The sequence below is a fragment of the Mus musculus genome, chromosome 16, assembly GCF_000001635.26.
Source record: "Mus musculus strain C57BL/6J chromosome 16, GRCm38.p6 C57BL/6J".
NCBI lineage: Eukaryota > Metazoa > Chordata > Mammalia > Rodentia > Muridae > Mus > Mus musculus.
The window spans coordinates 23,281,044-23,305,785 of NC_000082.6; the positions used below are offsets into that span (position 1 = coordinate 23,281,044).

Here is a 24,742-nt window from a genome sequence, read left to right on the forward strand (position 1 = left end):
GCTTTTATTACTTATTCATTTATTTTTGACGAAGTATATTGGAAGTACACTGGGTCTTAATGGAAAATAGGTGGGGAGAGAGGAAAATACATTTTCAAAAGAGAAATTTATAAACCAACAATATCAAACAAATAGTTAAGATGGCCTATGTCTAATACATGGCATGTGGTAGTTTTCAATAATGATAGCTTTGATGTGTAAGGGAGTTTATATATTGAACTCTTTTATATTATATACATATATATAGTATATATATTGAACTGACTCTCCAAATACCTAGACATGAGACAGAGGCTAAAGTTGGGAAGTGCCACAGCTTTTCTCTAGTTAAAATATTTTTTGAGAGGTCAGGGGTAGTGGTACACACCTTTAAACCAGTACTCAGGAGGTGGAAGAAGGCAAATCTTTGTGAGTTTGAGGCTAGTCTCATATAGTGAGTTTCAGGACAGTATGGAGAGAGACCCTGTTTCAAACAAACAAACAAACAAACAAACAAGCAGCTTAATTATGCAAGGTAATACTTTTTTCGGCTGGCAGCAGTGGGTGTCTGAACCTATGTTTTAGCTCCTCTTCGTGCATTGGCACAGAGAAAGTCCATGAAGCCCTGTAGCCTATTCTTCATAGATAATATCAGCATACCCAGACTACTTTTTACAACACAGACACCTAGGGAACACTGACATTATTACAGGCATCAAGCTGGAGTGGGCTGCCTCTTTTCTTTTTTGCAATTGAGTGGAACTGTGTTTGCTAGTTGAAGGATGGCCTGCCTGTCTCCTACGGTCTTTTCCAACGACAACAGCAGTGGCCAGTCTGAGTGTCCATGGTCTCAATCTATGTGCAATCTAGGCAAGACTGCTGGCAGGCAAGAGGGGCCGTGAGATGGTGCAGAAGGTCTGAGCTTTGGATGCAGAATTACTGATCAGAATCTACATGCGTTTGCCTTGTCAAAAGCATATCTAGCATACTGTGCTTTTAGCATAGAGAATTTACCAATATGAGTATCTCAGTTGTTCATCAAGTAGAACTTAGTATTTGAAAGACACCAGCTAATTACTGGACATTTGCATTGAGCATCTTCTTCTAGGGGACCTTAGGGATGCTCAGAACTTTCTGGCTGATCATCAGCCCTGTTATAGCCAGTTCCAGGCACTCACGTAATCACAGGAAACCTCCTTTGTAGGGATGACCTTTCTTCAGTGTGATGTCGGTATGGACTTTGGAGTGTGGATTCCAGTCTCAGCTCTGCATTAGTTGCATGGTCTCAGAGATTAGAGAGTGTAACTCATAGACTAGTTCTACCTTGCAGGTTCTTTAAGATGATTAGAGACAGACCACTTAGCAGCATAGCATGGGCATATGGTGCTACGATGCAGTCAGCGGTGCTGATGTTTGAGCTGATGATCGGTTGTTATCAAACCTAACTTCTGGCTGGGGAGTTTCCTGTTGAGTATTGCTGAAGTTGAGGTGAGGTTTACCAGGAACGTCTTCTCTTTCAAACCACTACAGTCCTTTCCCTTATTATCTTAGGGTTTTACTGCTGTGAACAGAGACACCAAGACCAAGCAACTCTTAAAAGTACAACATTTAACTGAGGCTGGCTTACAGGTTCAGAGCATCTGCAATTAGTTGTCCAGTTTCACAGTGTGGGTGTGAATCACCTGGCCAGGCTTCTGTCCTCTGTCATTGTTAGTAACTCAACTGTGGAAATAGTCAAGACCTTGCACTGGGACTTTCAGTTTATTACATGGGGAGAAGCAGGCAGTTCCTGCCAGCTGCCTGCTTCTGTACCTGCCCTGATTGGGCTCTTCAGCTAATCATGATGTACTGGCTAATTTTGTGTGTCAACTTGACACAAGCTAGAGTAATCAGAGAGGAAGGGGCCTCAGTTGAGGAAATCTCCGTGAGATGCAGCTGTAAGGCACTTTCCTCAATTAGTGATCAGTGGGGGAAGACTCAGGACATTGTGGGTGGGGCCATCCCTGGGCTGGTGGTCCTGGGTTCTATAAGCAAGAAGGCTGAGCAAGCCATGGGAGGCAAGCTGGGAAGCAGTACCCCTTTGTGGTCTCTGCATCAGTTCCTGCCTCCAGGTTCCTGTGGTGTTTGAGTTCCTGTGCTTTTTGAGTTCCAGTCCTGACTTCCTCTGGTGATATGCAGCAATCGGAAGTGTAAGCTGAGTGTAACTCTCTTCCTCCCCACCTTGCTTCTTGGTGATGGTGTTGCTTGCAGCAATAGAAACCCTAATTAAGACACCTGGATTTTAGGAAGCGCGACTGACTTGCTGGTAGGCGGCTCACTTGTGAGCATTCATTCCAGATGTGCAAAAGCCAGGGCTGAGAAAGGTGCTAGGTGTCTGAGACTCAGAGAAGGCTCAGGAGGTTCCTGCTTTCTGACAGTCTATGCCTGGTCAAGTAGATGGACAGAGAGACTGTGGAAGAACTGCCAGGCCTGGTTCCACCTAGGATGTGTGAGCGTTCAGGACAGGGGCTTCTAATGCAGACTGGGAAATTTCTCCTTACTCAAGAAACTGTATGGAGAGACCCCTTTGATTCTTCTCACAACAACTCTGAAGGCACTTACAGATCTTTTTTTTTGGGTGGTTTGTACAGTCTTTTAGTTTCTTCATCCAAGGGATCATTTCCTTCATCTTCCAGGACTCATAGATAAAAATAACCTGTAAGGTTTGAAGCATGGATCTCAGCTGATGGCCTCACTTCATACTAGATGTGGATGCCAGCTGCTCCAGACATTCTGTGATGGCCACCAATCTCTATGCTTTCTTTGTCCCCATAAGGTCAGTGCGGTAGCTGGAGGTATCAAGCTTGTAGACAGACAGACAGACAGAAGGGGGTGCACTTGACTTTGCTTAGCATCTCTCTCAGTTACTTCTATGTTGCTGGGATGAAACACCCTGACAAAAATGCCTAAGGGAGGAAGGATGTCTTTTAGCTTAAAGTTACAGACAGGATACATTCCATCATGACAAGAAATGCCTAACACCAGGGACATGGCTGCCTGTCAGGTTGCATTGTTCTGAAACAGAGAAGGATGGATGGAGGGAGGGAGGGAGAAAAGGAGGGATGGAATGATGGAGGGAGGGAGGAGAAGAGGGAAGGGGAGAGAGAAGAGAGAGGGATGGAGAGAGGGGGGAAAAGGGTTGAAGGGTTGGAAAGAGAGGAGGGGGGGAGAGAGGGAGAAGTAGGGGAGAGAGAGTGCGTGAGCTGGGAGGGGGAGAAAGGATTGGAGGGGGAGTAAGAGAAAGGGAGAGGAAGCAGGGGGAAGGAGAGAGGGAAGGGGGAGAGAGGGAGGGAGGAAGGGAACGAGGGAAAGGGGGAAGGAGCAGGAAAGGGAAGGAGGGAGTGAGCATGAGCATGATGTGGGGCCTGGCTATAAAACCTCAAAGCCTATGCTCATTGCATACCTCTTCCAGCAAGGCTCCACCCTCCACGGCTCCATAACCTTCCCAAGAGCACCGTCAGTCAGCGTCAGAGGGGAACCAAGTGTTCAGAGACATAAGCCTATGGGGACACTTCATTTAGAAACCACATCACTATCCTCTAACAGCAGCTGGAGCTGGAGTAGGCTTCCTCTCTTCCTTCTCAAAGGTGACAGGGTTGCTGCAGTCTGTTGTGGCGCAGTAGGTTCGGTGATCTGAGATACCGTTCTAGCCTTCCCCATCTCCTTCCCCTCCATCCGACTTCCCTATATGGCCAAATTCATTCTGAGGACTGGAATCCAGTGAGTCAAACCAAATCATGGAATGTTGAGAATGTGGCTCTGTTGTGAAAACTGTGCATGTATCAAACCATGGGTCCCACCTTACCCCCACCTCTATCCCCATCCACCCCCAAAGAGTCAAACGGAAATTTGCAGACCACGGTGGCACCTGGTCTCAACTGGTACTCAACTAAAAGTGTCTTTAAAAATTCTAAACATAGGACTAGACCACGAACTAAAAATAAGCTTCTGAGAATCTAGGGGGGGGGGCAGGGGCGGGTGGTGGGCATTCCTTAGGGGATTGCAAGGGCGGAGTAGATATGGCCCCTGCCCATGAGACACTCATAAAACACTGTTGTCTTTCCATCAAATGGTTCCTGCAAATCTGTTTCTACCCCCATTGTAGCCCGTCTTCTTGGGGGCGTCTCTGGGGTGATGGTGCTGTATGCTCCCATAGAGGGTGGTATCACTGAGAGAGGATTCTTGAGCTCTGATGGCTGGACTCGCTGTGAGCTGGGCTCTGACTGGGGATGTTCCAGCTTGGAACTAGGAGATGTTCTCACTGTTCCAGCTTGGGCTAGAGGCTGCCTCCACAGGCATTTGATCAGCACCTTAGGGAAGACTCCAAGGAACACTTCACAAAGGAATCTGCACTCCCCAAATCCTTGGGGTTTCTGTGGTCACTGCTTGATTAGCCTTTGTTCAGAACATATCTTTTGTTTGTTTGTTTGTTTGTTTGTTTGTTTGTTTTTTCAAGACAGGATTTCTCTGTGTAGCTCTGGCTGTCCTGGAACTCACTCTGTAGACCAGGCTGGCCTCGAACTCAGAAATCTGCCTGCTTCTGCCTCCCAAGTGCTGGGATTAAAGGCGTGCAGCACCACTACTGGGCCAGAACATATCTTTTGTGAGTCTCTTCTTGTGAACAGCTAGTCTGACTCAATTCCTAAGCAGCCATTATTATACCCCAATGAGCCTGACAGTTAAAGACTTTTTAAAAATATATGCTTTCTCCCACTTCTAATTCTAGTTCTGTTATTTGTACCTTTTTCAATCTAAGTGAAGTCACTTTTTATTTTCATATCAGCATGAAAGGAAGGTCTTATAAGCTGGAAGCACAACAACAGTACAGTCTTACAGAACTGTAGATACCAGCCCATGGGTATCCCATGGTGATGATCACTGCATCTTAGACAATTCAGACGTGTGTGTGGTGTGTGTGTATTTGTGTGTGCATGTGTGTGTACGTGTGTGTGTATGTGTGTTTGTGTAGGTAGTGTATGTGTGGTGTGTGTGTGTGTGTGGTACTGTTTTAGAAAACAAAGGGTGTCCAATGAAGTAACTACTTAAGTAACTACTTAAGGCTCCATCTCTCCCTCGCAGTGTGCTGAGGAGATGGGCAGGACTGTAAGCTGTGACTGTTGTGTCACTTTCTGTGTGTGGCCTTTGGGAAAAGCACTCACTGTCTGGGAACTTCAGTGTGCTCAGAGGCAGAACCATTTGCCTGCAGGCCTTTAGTAAATCGCTGGCACCATCCTTTGTGTAAATGCTCCTTACTGTGATGGTTAGTGATCTGATCATGATAAGGGCGTAATGATAGTTACGAGTTCTCTGCTCCCATGTGGGTAGGCAGTGCTGCATGATCAGAGTGTGCGCGAGTCTGGGCCAGTCTGCAGGCCCATTCTCATCTGCATGTTTCTATGTGGGCATATATGACTATCCTCACCACTAACGTTGACTGTAATTCTAGAGGCCTAGTATAGCCACCCCTCCTCTTCCTCTACCTGTTTTTACTTTAAGTATGTTTTTACTTTTACTATGCAGCCCAGGCTGGCTTTGAAATATAAATATAAACGTGCTGCCTCAGCAGTAAGAAGCTGGAGGGGTGGGGTGACAGGTGGTACCACACCTGGCAGGAACAGGATGTTTTGAGACAGGAGTTCCTACATCCACCAGTTCCTCTGTGAAAATAGCTGCGGTTCGAACCACACATGTCACAGGTGGTACTCCACGCACACACAAGAACTGACCATGCAAGTCCCTGAGTGGACTGTGAGAGAAGCTGGAGGAGCCTGGAACAGCACAGGCAGGGGGGGGGGGCCTGAGGCCAGACACAGCTCGCCATACACTTTATACTGAGCAGCCACCACTGCCTCCGGCACACTGGTCAAATGCCAGGGATTCTACGATTGCTTGCTGGGACCTTGGCATCCTCTTCTTTGTCAAAGTGTGTGGCCTGGAGTCCTCCCTGTTGTCTTTGCTGGTACCCTCCACTTTTCAATTTTGTTGCGAGGCTATTTCTCCAGGAGCTCCTTCAGGCCTGCCTCTTTCCCAGCACAATGTAGTTTAACAGGCTTCCCGCAGGAAGGTGGAGATGGATTCTTGGGGGAAGATCTGTTTTTAGAGACCCCAAATGTAGAAAATAGTATGAATGTTCAAGTGACACTTTTAAATCCTGTCTAGAGTCCTTTGCAGTTTATCATGGAGCACCACGTGTACAGTTTGTCATCAACAGAATAAAGTCTCATGACCTTTCGTTTTGTAAATGACAGAGCTGTGCCTCAAGAATGCAGCATTAGGATGATGGTCAGTAACCATGGTAGAGAGCTGGAGCCCCTTCGTGCAGGTCTAGTTTTCTTTCTGGTCTCCATCATGTGTCTCTGGGTGGTACGCTGCAGCTGGAAAGGAGAACCACTCACCCAACACAGCAATGGTGACTAAGCTTTCCATGCTCTGAGAATGCTGAGCTGTTCTTGTGGACAGTAAGCAGGGGGGAAGAACAGAGAAGGAACTAATAACTCTGAAGATGTCACTCTGTCCCAAGCCTGTGCTCTCTGACGGCAACAGCAAGCCACGGATGTGGGCTGTGTTTATGTTGCTAATTTGCAATAGCCTCATTATAAAGTTTTTTTTTAAGGTGGGTAAAATTAATGTAGATAATGTTTTATTTAACCCAATGTGTTTGGAATATTACTTTATTACATGATCAATGTAATTATTATTAACCAGGTATTTTCGATTCCTCTTTCCATGGGAAATCTTGGAATTCTGGTGAGCACGTTGTTCCTGCTAGCACACATCAGTTTGAATAGCCACACGTGGCCAGGGAAAACAGCATGGCACGTTCTTAGCATTTTGCATACATGGCTTCTCATCCCTCAACACCATGCGCAGAACTGAACTAATTACCTAGTAGCTTAGGAAATGGAGCCTCATAAGGTAAGGTCAGTTGACGCCAGTCACAGGTGGGCTGAGAAGGGCTGGAGCCAGATCAGCCAAGGGCTGCCTTCTGCTCCCTTCTCTGCAGTCTGTAAACCATGGAAGTTTGCTCTGGGCCCAGAAGACTGGGGAAGGTGGGCAGAGGCTTTGGTGTTGCTATAGAACCTCTGAGGGGGTTGAGCTGTTGGTGGTGCTGTAGAGAAAATGCCCATCGGCCGAGCCTGGGTAGCCAGTTACCCAGCTGTCCTTCAACCTGTTGGAAGAAGCAAGGGAAGCCATTGCCTTTAAGGGCATTCGACAACGGTAAAGGACCTGGGCCCTTAGAACAGCTTTTGTTTTGGAAATTAGATGACATTCAAGGTTGAAATGACTCAGTGATGCCAGGCCAGGGTGATGTTGGTGCTGAATGGACGTGCTTCTGCGTCAATCCCTTAGCATTATGATGCTCAGTTGTGAGCCGAGGGAGGGAGACTGTGGAATCTCAGCATCCCGGTGCTATGCTGTGGTTTTGCAGGATTCCCCCGCAACCACGGACCGAGAGAGCACCTCATGTGATGACATTATCCTGTTGGTGTTGATGAAAAGCTCATGTTGGGTTTTTTTTCCTCCCATTTGTTATAAACGTTTTCCAGCTAGGTAGTGTTGGTGATAGACTAGCAGTTTCCTAGGAGGATCTAGAATTCTGTATTATAATTTGCTTATTTCTGTGGATATTTAAGTTGCTTTGATATTTGACCTCAGTTTTGGTGCTATAGCGTGCAACCGTCCACTCATGATCTTTTTGACCTTTGAACTGTAAATTATAATAAGCACTAAGTCTTTGGATTTAGCACCCAGAGAGCGCTCAGGTTTTTAGATGTTAGTTGGGCGCTACTTAGCTTCCCTACCTCTGGGTGACACTCGGGCTTTATTAGCAACAGGTATGAAAACTTTATGCCATGTTTTATCCAGTTTAACTGAAGGACAAGTGTCTTGCACTTGTGGGTCCTTTGCCACATTGCTTTTTAGTATCACCAGAATAACTTAACCACTGATGCTGAGACCACTGTTAGCTGGGAGATGCCCTTTTCTCCAGAAACCCAATTAGTCAGTTCCATCTTGCAACTGACTATAGGGTCATCTGACTGGTAATGGTGTGACCCTAGGTGAAGCCTCAGCCTTCCACGGCTGCACAGAAATAGGGCAGGACTTCATTCCAAATTCTACAAACCTTAGGAAAGAGGAGGGGCTGTCTGTCTGCTTCTGTGGCCCCATAGCCTATGGCTCTGACACGGGCTTTGGAGGCACAGATGGAAGTCTTTGGATAGATTATTTACTCTGCTTTTAATCTCATTTTTCCACCCCTCTAAATAGACATAAGAGAGAGTGTGGTAGTTCACCCGTGTAATTCCAGAACTCTTATGCTGAGGCTGTGAGTTTAAGACCTGGAATGCATGGCCACGTTGTGTCTCAAAAATAAAATAGTAAAATAGACGACAGTAGCGTCTCTACGTATACCATTGTTGTAAGGGTTTCATTGTTCATACAGAAAAGTCCTAGTAACAATGCAGTCACAGGCTCCGCCTCTCATCCAATGCTCTCTTCTGATTGACGTCTGTAAGTAGGATTGTAGCGCTTGTTTTCATCAAGGTGTATGAGTGAGGAACCATAGTCAGAGCATTTAACACCACAACCTGCATGCCAAAGGCCCTTGCTGAACACAACAACAAAAGGACACCCATTCTCAGTTCTTTATAAAGAGCAGTCTAGCCACAGTCCTTGGTTTTGACTGTATTTAGTGCTGTGGACTGTTTTGAGCCCATGTTGTAGGTGTGGAGGCTGTCACAAATCAAGTTGGGTGGTAGTCAAGATTTTTTTTTTTTTTAAAGACAAAGTTCCATTGAGATACCTTTGCAAGATTACATAGAAAGAGCATCCTACTTGATATGTTCCTTTGTTTGGTGACTTTCCCCACAGATAGCTTTCAAAGAAACTGTTGGGGCGTATGGAAAATGTCATGGGCTTAGCTCAGCAGCTCTTATCGAAGATGTGTATAAGGGATATGTCTTGCTCTATAGGAAGCACAGAAAAATGATCAAAGAGGCTCATCTGCTCCCTTCTTCCCCAGTGCCAGGCTCTTCACATCTGGGTTGAGCTGTGTGTCCCCAGGGGTATTCCCAGGAACATCTAGACTTTCTTCTAGCCCCTCCAAATGCAGGCCACCTTGCAGCCGTATTTTTCTTCCTCTTTGTTCCTCTCCCCCGGGTGCAGAGATACTTGGGGATGCTGTGATGTGTGGGCTGGGTGCTTGGCTGTGCGTGTTTGCTGGGCTGCACAGATGAACTTGCGATTATTGGTTGGAGATATTGAATATCTGTTAGAAGATGAGTAGTCCTGACAAGAGGCCAGGGATAGGTCAGAGGTATCATCCACTTACGCAATAATTATGCTGGGAAGTGCCAAGGGCTTTCCCCTTCGCCCAGACGACCTTGTCCTCTGTGAATCATTGGCTAATCCCTTACTCCAGTTCATTCACAAGCCTACACAACTTCTCGCCCTCAGCATCTATCTCAACAATTTCTCTACACCGGTTCCCCTTGCTAGGGATTTTGGGCCACGAAAGCTCTGGGTTTGTCTGCCTCTGTTTTGTGGCTAAAAGCTGACTCTGGGCACTTCAAAAAAGGTATGACTGTTTCCTTCTTCAACCTTCCTGCTCCGAAGGTCAGAAACAGGCCTCTTTTCCCTTTTTTGCATGCAGTCTTAAGTAAAAGGAGAGTGTGATGTTTACTCTTGATGATCAGTTTGGTTGGAAGAAGAAACAGCTGGGGGATTTGTGAAACACGCGCTTGTGTTCTGGAGTCAGGTCACGAGGGCTCGATCTGATTGAGGTGATCCCCTGATGGGTTCATAAATGGTAGTATTGTAGGGAGGTGGTGGAAGGTAGAGGTAGGGCCTAGTGGGAAGAAGTACATTGCCATGCTTATGTCCTTAGGGCTATTTCTTGCCCTGCCTCCTACACAGATGCCCCTCTTCTGTCTGTTTTCTGCTTGTGCAATGTGAAGAATAGCCTCTGCCTCACGCTCCTGCCGTCAGGACTTTCTGACCAAGCTCACGGGGCCGTGTGCTGGAGGATCAAAGCATCTGAAACCCTGAGCAAAAATAAATCCTCCTGCTTTGTTTCCATTGGGTATTTGGTCGCAGAGAAACGTAACTAACTTGGGATCTGCCTCAAATTCGTCTTCTGGATACAGTGGTGAGGGTTTTCTCTGTTTCTGTATAGCTACCTAGATACCAGGATAATTTACTCAGTCTTTTTTTTTTTTTTCTCCACTGAGTTCCATTGGTACTATTCTAAGAAATGATGTGAATATATGTGTGTGGTACTGTTCTAGAATCTGATGTTCATGGGTCTCTTTCTCTGTGCCTTTCTTTTTGGTTGTGGTAGTTTCATGAGGTAAAGCCCTTTCACACTCATCCCTTAAGACTGCCACTTTGGATTTTTCAAATATTTTTCTCTTAGTTTAGAATTAGCTTGCCGTTGATTTCCAGAAAATACTGGCTGGGATTTTGATTGAGAGTCTATTGAAGTTTTTGATCAAAGTATTAAGCTAGAAACAGAATCAACGGTCTTCCACCCAACCTCCCAGGAATTGGTTTATGCTTTTGAGAGGGTTGAAATGTCTCCAGATCGGCAGTTGGCAGGCTGGGGACACAAGAGAGCCAAAGATGAAGTTATGGTCTGCGTTTGGTCTAAGGATTGGGAATGATGACAGAGTCTCTTGACCAAATGCCAGAAGGCATAAAACCCAGGAAGAGATGACGTTTTGGGCAAGAAAAGCCCTTGGTGGCTTAGCTGTAGGCAGGAGGAATTGCTTTTTGCTTGTGAGCAGCTCAGCCTTTCTGCTGTATATAAAAATAAGCCTTTGACTACGTGAGGCCCTCCCACTGGGAAGGGCAGTTCACTGAGCTCATGCTCAGTGCAAAATAGTAATCTCTTGCAAGTAGACATATCCAGGGTAATGTTTGACTGGCTATATGTGGAGTCATTAAGTTGACATAAAGCTGACCCTCGTAACCTGATGGGGGCAAATTGTTTTAAAATCAAATCTTCAAAATCATGAGCAAAAGTTTATTTCTGTTGCTTTTAGCCTTTTGGTAATGACTCCCAGTGACGTCCTGAAGTTTTCAGGGCAACTGCGCCCATCTTTCGTCAAATGTTTCTGTGAACTGAGACGTAATAGTTGTACAGGGCGTTTGGCCTTTCTCAACTAAAAATGGAGTCCAGGACATATTTGCCAAGTATCTATGAACTTCTTACACTTTGTATTTTTTGTTTTATTTATTTTTTTATAATTTTAAAATTTATTTATTTATTCACTTCCCATCCAGATTGCTGTCCCCTCCCATTTTCTCCTCCCCCAGCCCCTTCCCCTTCCTGAGAGGGTGGGGCCCCCTGGGTTTTAGAAGGATGATTGTCAGCCTCCTGCATACCAGAGAAGTGTAGGTATAGCCTTGCAGGATATAATTATAAGTCATTTTTGAAGTTCCCTCTATACCTACGCACTGGTTAATCACTGCCAAAACACTTGTTTCCTTTGGTCTTTAAGGGCTCTGGGGGGACAAGAGGGGCTCCTTTCATGCAGAGAAATGACCTTAAGGGAGTGGCTTTCAACCCTTTCAACATGGGTCACCTAAAGACCCTTGGAAAACACAGGTATTTACATTATATTATCATTCATAGCAGAAGCAACATTACAGTTATGAAAATAATTCTTGTGGCTGGGGGTCACCAGTGTATTGAAGGGACACAGCGTCAGGAAGGGTGAGAATCACTGCTCTAAGGGTATGATCTAGGAAGCCCGTCAACTTTTCCTGAGAGTGGCCCTCCGCCCGTCCCAAAGTTAGTGACTTGGCCAGGTCAGACCTGATTTAAAATTTGTAAACACAAATTTGTAAACACTTTTCCCAGAAGGGCGACAAGGGAAGCATGCGTTTGTGTTCTAGAGACAGGGAAGTTCTTCGACATTCTCCTGACTTTTCTGTGGTCTTCACAGAGGGTCCTCTGTGACATCCTGAACATGGGAGAAATGTCAAGATGAGCCTTGACTATCAAACACTATAAAATTTGTCTTTAGGACAAGGAACTCAAATCTTTGAATTTATCTCCTTTTGTAAGACCCCATGCAAATGCTTAATCCTCCTCACCCAGTAAAACGTTTGCTTACAGAAAAGCTCTGTCCCAGGAATTAAACATGACACTCTCCATGAAGATGGTCTTTTAGGACAGTTACTAGAACACTTCCTCAAGGGACTCATGCTTGTGGAGACTCTCCTGCTTGGGCCTTCATAGACAATGCTGAAGGAAGAGCAGAAGGCAGTGGAGAGAAAGTAGACCAAAGTGTTCCATGTTAAACCCTCGAGAAGGGAGGGAAATTGCAATACTGCTGGCTCATAAGACATTTTTTTGAGTCAGGCATGGACAAAAGCTTTTATTTGAACAGTGCTATAAGCTGTGTTAAGTGTAGTGCCCCCAGGGGTTAGTTGACAAATACAGAAACCCTGGTTGAGGTCAAAAACATTAGCTAGTGCTTGCTTTATTTCTCTGCTTCTCAGAAGTTTATCAATAGTATTTTCATGATTCAAAGCTAAGAGAAGAGACTGGTTTTTCTCCTCCTTTGTGGTTTTCCTACCTCTCTTCTCTTCTTCCTTCCGCTAGTCAGCATGTGCTGAGTCCCAGACCTGAGAACATGGCTGTAGATGAACCAGTATCCCTCTCTTTGAGCTTGTGACCCTTACATGTTTTTACTTTTACTTCCGCAAACAATAAACAACGCTTAAAAAAAAATGCTTTTTGGCTGTTGTTGTTTTTCAAAACAGGGTTTCTCTGTGTAGCCCTGACGGTCTTGGAACTCACTCTGTAGACCAGGCTGGCCTTGAACTCACAGAGATCCACCTGCCTCTGTACTGGGACTAAAGGCACGTGTCACCACACCTGGTAGAAGCTTTTGTTTTTAAAGACATATACAGTAGAGACTTTGTGAATGGAATAGTGCATGACATTTGTTTCAAAATAATCTAGAAGTTTCAGAAATAGAGAGGGCTGTAAGCAAGAATGTCTACTTTGACTCTGGTCTGTGGGATTTTTCGATGTAGCACCCATTTGTAGCCATTTTAGCCATTTTTTTTCATTATCTGTTAAGAGACAAAATTTCATGAAATACTGCTTGCCTTTATATGTAGCAAATTCTGACATTTAACCATATAGTCCCTTATATTTTAATACAACTGATTACTATACTCTTGCTTTGATTTTGAGACTGGATATTATCAAGGTAGTGTGGTCGTGGACTCCAGCTTGACTTTGAGATCAGTAAAACAGAGACAAAAACACGTGGGCTAGGCATTGGCCACCCAATGTCAATCGATCCTGGCTTGTGTTCATAGGGCTCTGGCCAATTAGGACAGGACAGAACTACCCACTGAAAAGCAATCCTGACTTGTGTACAGAGGGCAGTGGACAGATCAGGGCAGGAAGGTCACTTTCTCTGGGAAAGTCTGAGAAGCATTCTGCCTGGAAGGGAGACATGTGGAAGCATGGTGAGAAGATAAACATTTGAGGTCAATGATGAGGGGATGGGAGGGCTGACCTCTGCTCAGGATGGCTGGAAAGTGAGGGCCTTCAGCCAGTAGCTTCTGGAGGCCACAACTAAAAGTCATGCAAGGCCCTACGAGACAGCACAAAGACTTAGACTTAAAGACTTTGTTTCTGTTTAGGGTTGTAAGGTAACTAGAGAAATGACCCCATTCCGCTGGACTTTCATCAAGGCCATTGCCAGCTATGTCTATGTAAAGTATGTTATCTGTGTGTCATGATTTAGAATAAAGGACTCCTACCCAAAACAGGGCCGTTCCAGAGCACAGATGTCTTGAGCCACCTCATAGAATCACCTCCCTCCCCTCTGCCATGGGGTTTTCCAGAAGATCCACAGACAATTCAATTTGAGATTTTTTTTCATAACAAAAGTGGCTTTCGCTTTCAGTGAATTAGAGGAGGTGAACCTGGACTCCTTGCAAGCTCTTGTCCCCTTTCCTGCACAGGGGCTGCTTTGGGGCATGAACTGTGGCAGCCCGTAAGACTCCGAGGATACTTACATTTTCTAGGTCTTTTATGACTGTCAGGTCGCAACTCTTTTAATCTTAAAAAAAAAAAAAAAAAAGCTCTAGGAAGTATAATTATTACCATTATTTGATTTGTATAGAGACTAAAGCATGTTTGACTTTGTCCAAGGTCAAACTTCCAAGGGTCAGCAGAGCTGGGACTTAGGCAGTCTGATTCCACGGTCCATCTTAGCCACCATTGTACGTCTTCACTGGAAACCTTGTCAGTAAGAGTGACTAAGAGAACCAAGAGAGCTGATGCTATCCTCAGGCACTCCCAGAGTCTATGGAATTCAGGGACTCCTCGCTGGTGTCTGGTGTAGGACTGCTGCTTGTGTTGGATGTGAGAGGAAACCTGCACAACATTTACACTGAAAAAAAAAAAAACAAAAGCAGAAGAAGCAAGAAGAAACTGGGGTTTGGTTTTTTTTGCTGTAGCTCATTATACACAAATCAGCCTCACTGGTGAGAATGCTGGAAAACAGCAGATAGGACGGGCCCAGGAGTCAGAACTTGAACTCAGTACAATCCTGTCTCAGAGAATTACACCATGGAAGGCCGAGCTTCTGTGATGAACTATGGGAACCTAGGAAGGAGACAATGGAAGCCAGGAAGTGTGAGGACGGGCCATGGAGAGAGAGATGGTGAAGGAGACATGCTAATGTTACCACTGCATGGAGTCAAAGAGCTCCTGTGTACACTAAGGATGTGTCCACTTGCAGCAGACCCTAAGGTGTACTATAGAAGCTTTGAAATTTTCGGCATTAGTCACGGCCAAGTCCTAGACAGCTCCTCAAGTGGCACTTGTGAAAGGCAAGTATGAGCAGCGTAGCTGAGGTTTTGAAATCTGAACTGATGTCAGCTGCCACTTATAAAAGGGAAGGCGGCAGAGTTGGCAGTGTATTGCCTGCCAAAACAAACAGGACCCACATTTCTCTGAGGAGTTTAACAGGACCCAGCATCTCATAACATAGTATTCAAATGTCCAGACTATAACTCAAGCTTGACGTCACTCAATATTAAAAAATAGCAGCAAGAATATTCAAACAGTGCTTAAAGAGAATGATAATTAGTGTGTCCAAGAGATGATTCAGATGGGGTTGAGGCAGCTTTTGGATCTAGTCTTGAAAGTAATCGAAAAAACTGAAATTCTCAGCAGAGAAATAGAAACTAGAACAAAACAACTAGATGAAACTTTAAACGAAAACAATGACATCTGAAATAACTCATCTACCGGGTGGTTGGCTTAGCTGTAGAATAGATGACAGAAGAGTCAGTAAGCTTGAAGGCAGGTGTAAAGAAAACAGAAAAATAATGTGGGAAAACCAGTGTTTCGTAGGATAACATCAAAAGGTTGGATATATGTGTTGTTGGAATCCCTTCTAGAAGGTGAATATAAAGATATTGGTGTAGGGGAAGTACTTGAAGAATGGCTATAACTGTCTCAAATATGGAGAAATAAAATGTCAAATTGTAGAATCTCCATAATTTCAGACAGGGTGAAGTCAGGGAGAAGTGCTTGGGTGCTTTAGAATCAAGCCTGCTGGTTTGTTTCTGCTTCTTCCAGGCAGCTTGTCCGATCTGAGAGTCTTTTCTACAGCTTGGCTTGTGTGAGAGTGAACCTGACTGGTACTGTTGACTCTTGAGGGTTGGGGGGTGGGGAAGAGCCTAGTAAATCCTGTCAGTTTCAGGGACTTCCTGAGCCTATTTTAAGTTGTTTACCTTCTGTCATCAGGCAGCTTCCCTGAAGGCTAGAATGTTTCAGTCTTTCAATTTTGAAAGAAACTGCTACACAGCTCCAAGGCTCTCTGCTGTCCCTGCTCTTAAGTCCAAGGGAGTGAGGGGAAGTCGGAATTCACGAACCGAAAGAGAGAAGTCACAATAATAGTTGATGTGTTCACTAGTAAACACATGCAGAAGTAAACAAAGTGCCTGTGATCTCATGTACATGGGGGTGACCACAGAAGAGCACCAATATTTCTGGATGTGCATCCACCAGTTCATTTTTCTCAGTGAATAGACACATCTGTCTGCTGTCTCCTGAGCCTCTGTCCACTCCTCCTTTCCTCCCTCTGCTGCTTTTTCTTCTTCCTCTCATCCTTTCTTCCTTTTACATTTATTTATTTATTATTCATTTGTATTCTTACGTGCGTGCTTGCCTAGCTATATGTACAACCCTTGTGTGCAGTGCCAGCAAAGGCCAGAAGCTAGCATGGAGCTGGGGTGACAGGTGCTGGTGAGCCACCTGATGTAGCTAGGGACTGAACCCCGATCCCCTGCAGGAACAGCCATTGTTCTTAGTTCATCACCCACCTTCCCAACCATTTTCTTCCTTTTTTTTTCTTTCAAGTAAGATAATAGAGTTTTGTGAGGTTTTTCTCATTAATTGACGCTATATTTGGAGCATTTTCTTATTTTGTTTAAAAACACCATAAATGCATTAAAATTTTAGCTTGAAAATGGTACACTATTTTTTTTTTTTTTTTTTTTAATTCGAGACAGGGTTTCTCTGTGTAGCCTTGTCTGCCCTGGAACTCACTCTGTAGACCAGGCTGGCCTCGAACTCAGAAGTCCGCCTGCTTCTGCCTCCCAAGTGCTGGGATTAAAGGCATGTACCACCACTGCCTGGCTCAATATTATATTTTTAAAGAAGGCAGGCATTCTGACATTTATGGGTGTTGATCACACTGTGCCAGGATTAGCTCAGCTTGCCTGGGGCAGGTAGTTCTGAGAGACAGGCTGGCCGTGAGGAGGTGCCAGGTATGCTGCCTTTTTATACATGGGCCATTTTCATTAAATCTTTAAAGACTCTTCAAAAATGTGATTTTTAATTTTTAAAATGCTGTTCCATGTGTGGATATTCCATGTGTTTAATAATTCTTTTGTTGAGTTGGGGGTTGTTTCAGATTTTAAGTAAACCGAGGTTTAAAAAAACATCGAGTCTCAGAACTCTTGCCATTTCTCCTTTGTATAGGAGAATTGCCCGTTGGATGGGTATTTTGAAGTGCTTGGATGTGCTGTGCAAAGTCGCCTTTCAGAGTTGCTCACTATTTCCCCAATTACCCTGTACAGCTCTAAGACACATATAAGCAGTGGGCAGAGTGCAGCGTATTTTAATATGCATTTCTTTAATTCTTAATGGTACTTAACCCTAGCTTGCCATTGAGTTAGGTGAGACAAGTGGAAGCCCATGGCTTTATTGTTCCCTCCCCAGTCTTCACTTTGGAGAAGAGAGGCAAATACTGACACATGCAGCCCAGAGTTCAAATCCTGGCCTTGGCACTTACTGCCTGTGCATTTTGTGCAGTTTTCCTCTATAAGAACATTCTATAGGGAGCAAGCCTGGTGGTCAGTGGGCAAAGTGAAGATGGTAGCTTTTCTTGTCTGAGTCTCAAGATGAACAATGCACTCTCATACAGGAGCCACTATGGTTGTCTGAGCCCTGGGTTCCGTCTTACAGAGAAGGCTCTTCAGGAATCTCTGCTGGGCATTGGATCACTGTCTCTTCATCTCTCAGTCTTCACCACTGGGCAGGCTGCAACTTTCATTCCCCACTGGGCATCGAGGCAACCACTAACACCAGCCAGGAAATCCGTCTTGAGGAATTAGATGGTCTGGGAGCTAATTCTGATCACTGATGGTTCTTACAGTTAGTGGCACACCCCTCACAGTCATTGATGTGGAGGACTGCATGGGATTTCAGGTGATTTTACTTGACAGTGTCTTGCCTTATTTACTAGAGCAAGGTTTATCTCTGGATCACAGTCTTTGCAGGGCAACTCAGCCAAAACCAAGTCCCTACTTCAGTCAATGGCTTCCCTCTGGCCTCACTCTTCAGGCTCAGTGCTTCAAGGGGGATGTATTTCTGTAGAGGCACACACCTGTAGGCTGGGAACACTGAAAATACAAAATGGGGCCGCAGCGACTCTTTAACTGTCTGCAGACCAAGAGACTTCTTGGTGGGGACCATGGGCATCCTTGACATGATCTGGACACAGGTGAGTGGTGGAGCCAGCAAACCTTAACAACACTGCCCCACACTCTCCTGGAGTCAGGACTGAGTGGCCGGCCTCAGGCTGCTTGGTTTCTCTCCAGATCAGTTCAGTGACACCTAGTTTCTTTCCTGGGCAGGCTCCTGGATAGGAGCTTGAAGGAAGTGGGAGATGGTGAAGGTCTGGCTGACCTGGTTTCTAAGCTGAAGAAAAATCCAGGGTGAGTTGGGTTCTGTTGTAAGGAGTTGGGTAGACTGTCTTTTCCTGTCCTGAGTGGGTGGTCCCCTCCTGTTCTGTGCATTATGGCGTGGACACAGAAACAGGGCGAAAGGGGCCACATTCTCATGGATATGAGAGAAATGACTTCACCCCAGTTCACAATCCCCGAGCATATTAATGGAAGGAGCCTCTCCCCGAGCCCCAACCCCAGAGCTGTGTGTAAACTGGACAGAGCATTGTCTATGCTTTTTTCTGTGGCTCTGCAGAGAGAGAAAAACAGTAATAGCACTGGTTTGGAGAAACTTAGCGTAACACAGATTCCCCATGTCTGCCTGATAAACTCTGATGTCTTGCTTCCTCTGCATTTCACCATAATTCTATGACTATGGAGAATTATTACTATTTTGATTTTGTGTATGCGTTTGAGAGAAAGAGAGTGAGAGAGCAAGAAGCGGGGGAGGGGGGGTCAGAGACAGACTTACTATATAAGCCAAGGCTTTGAACTCATGATTCTCTTGCCCAGCTCACTAGGTTGGAATTGCAGGCATAAGACATGATTCTCACTGTGTTGTATACTTGGTTTGAATTCCTGGACTTCAGTGAACTTCCTGCCCCAACTTTTTGAGTACCCAAAAGTATAGGCATGTGTCACAGATCTTAGCTCTGAGATAGGAATCACAAATTCCCCCAGTTTTTTTCCCTCTCAAGCAGACAACAGAGGGTGGCTTCCAAAGAGAATGGGGATTCAGTGACTTGACTTAATAACCAACACACTCCACCTATGTGCACTGTTTTGTGGTTACTCTATAGTTCACCTTTCTGTTGGCTTCAGTGCCATCCCTCTGCGGGCTTGCATTCTTATTTCCTTTGCCACGGGGTGGTTTTTGAAACAGGAAAAATGTAAAGGGCAAATATTGGTTTTAACCAAATTAAGCCAAAGGGAAATATTGACTCAGGGCACTCCCTGAAGTACCATCTCATCTTAGAAAGGAAGACTTCTGCATCCCACAGCAGCTGGGCTGGGCTCCAGGCTCCTTGTCACTGCTGTCTACTTTTGGGGGGGTCCACGTGCACATATTTTACAGCAGGAAAAGAAAGTCCTGGGATGGTCCTGTTATCCACCTAAGAGGTCCCAGATATCGAATAATAAAGCAGAAATCCGAATCTAGTGTCACCTGTGTCTATCTAGGGTGTGGTTTCAATGATGTTTATCACAAATTCCCCAGCTTGGGCCTTGTCAGGGCCTCCCTGCTTTCTGTCTTGGGCTTTAGCTCATCAGTTGATAGGTCAGCACCAGGTTTCCAGGTGCTGTGTGCCGGAGACAAGTCCAACTGATGTCATGGCTATATCAGTGTTGCAGGGTGAATGTGGAGAATCGCACAAGCCTCCTTAAAGCCAAACAAAGACCTTTTTAAGAATCCCACAAAATCCTCCTTAAAGCCAATCAAAGACCTTTTTAAGAATGCTCATCCCACGTTCCCCGGCTTCACCCTCTTCACGCCTAGAATATCAGAACAGTAGGCTTATTGTTAACACGTATGAGAGTTCATCTTGAAATCTCTTGCGAATCCTCAGGTCAGCTTTCCCTGATGATCTGATGGGCTTTTATATGGCTTAGGTGAGGTGTTCTGGCGACAGATAACAGAGCCCTGTGTATTGTCCCAGAGCACCCAATGCCGCCTTTGTATGCAGTCAGGTATAACTACAAACTTGACATCTGTGGAATGAAATTCATCCACAGCTGCAAAGGTCCTTCGCAGGAACTAGCTGCTTATTTTCCTTGGGAGCCATGAGTTACAAGTTCACTTCTGATACAAGGAATTTACAGAGATCCAGGAGCACCGGGTCCTAGTCTTAACAGTGTGAGAGCCCTGTGGAATAAGGTAAAGTATTGTACTAGCTAGTTTTATGTCAGCCTAAGCCAGAGTTATTTAGGAAGAGGAAGACGGAAGCTGGTACCAGGTCCTGGGGGAATTGTTGAGACAGGCTTAACCAGGAGTTTTGGGGAGGATTGTCATAGCATTTAAACTTTGGGCTGGAAAAGCTGTTGAGCTTAATGGCGTGTTCTGTGGGAGTCTGGAAGATAAGAGTGTTGAGAGAAATGCAGATGATGGAGACCCAGCTTTTGGAAGCTTCCGAGGGAAGTTTGGAAGCCTGCGAGTGAGCCTTGTGCAGTGGACACTGAGTTATTTACTCTATCAGTTTGGTTCTGTTTTGTTCAGATTGTGACTGGGACCTGGTTCTTCCTTCCTGAAGCAAGAAAGTATTTAATCTAGTTTTGATTTTACAGAGGTCCACAGTTAAAGAGACTGGGATTTTATAGACAGGCTATTTTAGAGATTTTGAGCGGTTTAAAAACTGAGCTTTTAAAGTGTCTAAAGTATAAATAATAAAAAAAAAAGACAAAAATGTAAGCATCCTCTCTACGCAATTGAGAAATGGGCTAATGGATTGGATAGAATTCTCAAGAGAAGAAATCAGAATAAATGACCAATAATTGCTATCATTGAGAAAAAAAAAATCAGCAGATGCTGGCAAGGCTATGGGGAAATGGACCCCTTCTTCACTGTTCGTGGGATGTGCGCTGGTGCAGCCACTTCAGAAATGAACGTGGAGGTTCCTGAAAGGCCACAAATAGAACTCCTGCATTGACTCAGCTCTACTGCACCTGGGTGTAGACCCGATGGCTGCAAAGTCATCACACCACAGGGGCACTCACACATCCACGTGTGGTCCACCTTCTTCACTGTAGGCTAAGACATGAAGCTAACCTAAATGTCCATCGGCAGGTGAGGGAGAGGAGAAAACGGGATAGCTAGTGGATTTTTATTCAGCTGTAAAGGACTGTAGCATTACTGCAAGATGGGAAAATCACTGATCGCTGTGTTAGAAGACATAAGCCTGACCCTGAAAAACTTCATTCTTCTCTCATATACAGATGCTAGTTTTAACTGTGCTTGTGTGCTGTGTGTTTGCTTGGGTGCTTGTGTGAGATGCAAGAAGGAAGGGAACAGGGAGAGAGAAGGACGAGGACTAGACAGAGGTGAAATAATGACTATATGTAGGGAGAGAAAGTGAACGAGAAAGAAAATGTCATGTTCAAATCCATTTATTTATATGCTAACTTCCCACATCATTAAAAAGAGTAAGTATAAAATGTTCCATTAGGTAAAACAACATTACAAAACAGTATTAAATTATTTAATCAATTTGGAAGACATTCACCATGAAAGTCACATGAGAATGGCAGTTGATAAAATAGTTATATATAAAAAAAAGAAAGAAAGAGACCACATAGTGTCTTTGAGTTCAGAGGATCCTGGGTTCAAGTGTTGCCTCTGCCATTTACCAGCAGAAGTCATTCAAGGTCCTTGGATTCAGCGTCTTGACTTTTCAAACAAATGGAAGGCTGCCTTCACAATCCTGTGGTGGTGGGGGGAAGGAGTGCTCTGAGCTGTGTGGATTTTGGATGCAGCTGGCTCCATTGTGTTTGGGTGATTAGAGTCTATTGATGACAGGTCATCCAGAGACCTGGGCTGATGCTGTGGGCCAGCCATTTCCTATCTGCCAGCAAAGCCTTTGGAAGAGTCTCTAGTGAGACAGTATTTGGGCCAGGCCCTTACTCAGCCATGCCCCAACCGTGGTGGGGGAGTTGGGGTGGGGCGGAGGCATCTGCGGATATTGCTCTTGCCCCCTCCCAGGTTAGGCATGGCCTCATTCCCCCTGTGAAGGCCACCCTATTATAATGCTTTAAGGACTGTTTATAGCTTCCAACCAGTTCAGTGTGAATCAACTGAGTATGTTAACAGGGCTTCTATTAACAGACTAGAGCAAGGCTTTCCTCCCTGAATTCTCTTCCCTTTTCTCTGTGCATGGTGCCCAGTGTGGGCTTGACCTGGTGGAAGACATTAGCTTACTAAGATGAGAGCGCAGGACAGTTGTTACCTTGGTGATCTGGAGGTAGGATTACCTGTATTCAGTGATGCTGGTGTTTAGGAGACGTCGGCTGGAGAAAAGGCTTCAGGGTTAAAGGCCAGACATAGACTGCTCTTCCAGTGGACCTTGGGCTCATTTTTGAGCATCTACCACTCAAAACTGCCAGTAACTCCAGTTCCTAGGGATTTGTAGTCACCTTCTGACCTACCACGATCTCTACTTCTGATCACCACTGTGGGGCCAAGGAGCCCGTGCGGAGCCCATGTGATGGCCTGGAGCAAGAGTGAGGTGGAGGCTGTCCAAACCCCCAATATGTCATCTTGAGACTGACAGGAGTAGCACCTTACCCTCCCTGCTCTGGGCCTGCATGTCCCAGCACACAAAGCCTTACAACCTCCCACCCCTGCCACCCTTGAGGTGGTCAGTAGCCTGTCGGCCATGTCCAGTAAACAGCTGGGATTCCTCTTATGCAAATAAGGCATTTCTTAGCTCCAGCCAATGATGTAAAATCACCCCCAAAGCCTCTACCCACTCCCCAAAGGTTTAAGTAGCCTTTGTTCTCTTAATTAAATAGCTGCTTGATGAAGCCTGCCTCCCTGAACTCTGCCTCCCTGAACTCATTGCCATCATTGCCTGAGGTCTCCATCACCTCCGGGCCTATTCCTACCTTCCTTCCCCTCAGGCCACATGTCTGATCCTGGGCGATCATGCTGGTAAGGGATGGGGCGTGGAGTGGGAACCACAAATCACAGGCACTAGGCATGCCCATGGTTTGCAGATCAGCATGTGGTCAGAACAGCCATCCATATAAAACAGTAATTTAAAACAATTCTGGCCCTGGCTTCCTTTTGCCCAGATGGGCAAAGATACAGTGGAATACAAGAACAGCCCTCCATTGACATGACCCCTGGTTCTGGAGGTTCTGGGTGAAATGATGCTTAAGATAACACTAACTTAAGATAACCGTGTGACTGTTCTCACAGAAGACACAGTTAAACTTAAGTTCCAATAGAGATACTTCTATTTGTAGGTTTAAGAGAAAACTGTTGTTTTGGGGCAGGGTCGTTCTTGGTCTGTAGCACGTAGGGTGGCAGTGAACTCACTGTGTAGTCTTAGCTGGTCTCTCCCTCCAATCCTTGTCCCGTGGCCTCTTTCTGAGTGCTGGAACTGACTTCTGTGCTGCCACCATGCGTGTCCGAGACTTAAGAGAAAGTTCTTCACATTTGACTTAATTTTTCTTTACTTTGCAGCCAACTGGCCCTCTCTTGCAGTTTAGCACATGGGACCCGGAGGGAGCCCATTCTCCTGCCTATTGTAACTGTACTGCTGACCGTCCAAAGGGGAGGCCAGTCCTTTCCAAAGGGTCTCCTCCTAAAATGAGACGGTGGGGCAGGCCCACCGACTTGTCCAAAATTGGGTCTAGCCCTCCTCAACCTGAGCTATGGAGGAGAATTTCTGGGAGGTTGGTTTTTTTTTAAGGCCAGCATCCCTCAGGAACTAATGAAGTTGTTTCCTGTTTGCCCAAAGCAGCTGGTTCCATTACCTCTGGCAAAAGGGACATGTGGCTCTCAACATACACCCATGGCTCCTATCAGCATATCCGAGGTCCATGCTAGCCAGCCTCCGATTCCATTAGTCCTGATTTACAAGGGCCTGTTATGCATTTCAAGGTCTATGCTAGCAACTTTGAGCTTCTCACCTCCTCCTCTGCCTTAGACTCCCTCTGCTCACAGGCTTTCCTCTCCATAGATCCCTATCCTGGCTACTTGCACTGTCCTCCCTCCCTCCCATCCCATCTCCCACCCCCGGCCCTGTCTAGTCAGCTGTCCATGTTCAGTCTACTTCTTTCTTTCTCTGATCTGGATGCTTCCAGATGCTTCTAGATATTTTACCTCTCTTATCTACAATAAAAGCTTCCCCTTGACCATCCCAAGGAGCCGTCATGTTGTCAGTTTCTTTACTGCACCCCCTTGCATCTGAAAGGCATCTGGTGTGGACACCCTAACATATACGGCTTCTTTTGATATAGGGCCTCCTCTGCATTGGCTGCTCAGTGCTGAGCCGGGGAGGGAGGCTCTGGCAGTCGCTAGAATCCTGTTTGGATGCTGACGCTCTGATTTCCAAGGACTCTTCTGGATCAGCTTAGAATGAGTTACCTTTGCCAAGTGAGGGATGGCTGTGGGTATTTAGTTAGCCAGGGAAACCTGCTCTCTGGGAGGTATGATTGTGTCCGCTGCTGAGATTGGAAGATAGGATTAAATTATACTAGACTGGGTGCATTCACAGTGCTGTGGCCCTAGATAGTATGATAAAATTAAAGTAATCTGTAGATCAGGCTGGTCTCGGACTCGGAGATCCGCCTGCCTCTGCCTCCCGAGTGCTGGCGTCAAAGGTGTGCGTCACTACCACCTGTACCAATGAGGTTTTAACGGGATCACTGATGGGAGTTTGGGTGAGGGGTTCCTCACATGCATCACCAAGAAGCCCAGCATGGGGGGATAACTCACGGAAGTTGCAGCTCCGGA

General features: G+C 45.6%; 1 protein-coding gene across 7 annotated transcripts in view; it reads left to right on the forward strand.

Annotated features, from left to right (window-relative positions):
- Positions 1–24,742, forward strand: part of St6gal1 (beta galactoside alpha 2,6 sialyltransferase 1) — a 135,622-nt gene that overhangs the window by 56,315 nt on the left and 54,565 nt on the right. The window contains exon 1 of one of the 7 annotated variants that reach the window (NM_001252506.1): positions 9,427–9,595. The exons of the other annotated variants lie outside the window; for them this stretch is intronic. The gene's annotated coding sequence lies outside the window, so the exon portion shown is untranslated. Of the gene's footprint in view, positions 1–9,426; positions 9,596–24,742 lie in introns of those variants that run through there. 7 annotated transcript variants of the gene reach the window in all.